We start from the raw sequence: 1,446 nt of genomic DNA, 5'->3' as shown, positions 1-1,446 counted from the left end.
CTTTTTCAATTTCCTTTCATGTTTTTTGAAAATTTTAAAATTGATTTTCAAAATCTTTTTCTTATTTTTATTTCATATTTTCGAAATTAATACTAGCAATTAATATTTTGATTCAAAAATTTTAAGTTGTTACTTGCCTATTAAGAAAGGATCAATCTTTAAATTCTAGAATCATATCTTTTAGTTTCTTGTTAGTCAAGTAATCAACTTTAATTTTCAAAATCAAATCTTTTTAATTTCCTTTTCAAATCTTTTTCAAAATAACTTTCAGATCATATCCTTTCAAAATCAATTTCAAAATCTTTTCTAACTTCTTATCTTTTCAAAATTGATTTTCAAATCTTTTTCAATTAGCCACTTAACTTTTTGTTTTATTTTAAAAGTTTACTATTTCAATCATATCTTTTTCAAAACTACCTAACTACTTTTCTCTCTCCAATTTTCGAAAATCACTAACCACTTTTTCAAAAATCTTTTTAATTAAGTAATTTATTTAGCTTTCAATTTACTTTTATTTCTTCCCTTAATTTTCGAATACTAACCAATAATTAAAATAAAAACAAAAAAATAATTTTCTTTTATTTTAATTTAAAATTTGAATTCTCTCTCTCTCATCTCTTTCTATTTATTTATTTATTTATTAACACTTCTCTTCTTTTTAAAATTCGAACCCTCTCTCCCCCTCTGTGTTCGAATTTCTCTCTTCTCATTCTTCTATTCTTCTCTTCTTCTACTCACATAAGGAATCTCTATACTGTGACATAGAGAATTCCTCTTCTTTTTCTGTTCTCTTCTTTTTCATATGAGCAGGAACAAGGATAAGAACATTCTTATTGAAGCTGATCTGGAACCTGAAAGGACTCTAAAGAGGAAGCTAAGAGAAGCTAAAGCACAACACTATGGAGAGGACCTGACAGAATTTTTTGAAAAAGAAGAAGAGATGGCCGAACCCAATAACAATGGTGGAGATGCAAGGAAGATGCTTGGTGACTTTATTGCACCCTCTTCTGACTTCTGTGGAAGGAGCATCTCAATTCCTGCAATTGGAGCAAACAATTTTGAGCTTAAGCCTCAATTAGTTTCTCTGATGCAGCAGAATTGCAAGTTTCATGGACTTCCATTGGAAGATCCTCATCAGTTTTTAGCTGAATTCTTGCAAATCTGTGACACTGTTAAGATCAATGGGGTTAATCCTGAGGTCTACAGACTTATGCTTTTTCCCTTTGCTGTAAGAGACAGAGCTAGGACATGGTTGGACTCACAACCTAAAGATAGCCTGAACTCTTGGAAAAAGTTGGTCAATGCTTTCTTGGCTAAATTCTTTCCACCTCAAAAGTTGAGCAAGCTTAGAGTGGAAGTCCAAACCTTCAGACAGAAGGAAGGTGAATCCCTCTATGAAGCTTGGGAAAGATACAAGCAATTGATCAGAAGGTGTCCTTCTGGCAT

The 1,446-nt window shown here is 31.2% G+C and overlaps 1 non-coding gene across 1 annotated transcript; it reads right to left on the bottom strand.

The window, feature by feature from the left end:
• Window positions 1-1,342: 1,342 nt before the first annotated feature.
• LOC148544810 (small nucleolar RNA R71) lies at window positions 1,343-1,446 on the bottom strand. Its single transcript, XR_015900546.1, has one exon. It is a non-coding gene; the product is annotated as a small nucleolar RNA R71 (small nucleolar RNA).

This window comes from Arachis ipaensis, chromosome B9, assembly GCF_059453495.1.
Source record: "Arachis ipaensis isolate K30076 ecotype BB chromosome B9, ASM5945349v1, whole genome shotgun sequence".
Lineage (NCBI taxonomy): Eukaryota > Viridiplantae > Streptophyta > Magnoliopsida > Fabales > Fabaceae > Arachis > Arachis ipaensis.
This window is presented reverse-complemented; position numbering and strand designations above follow the sequence as displayed.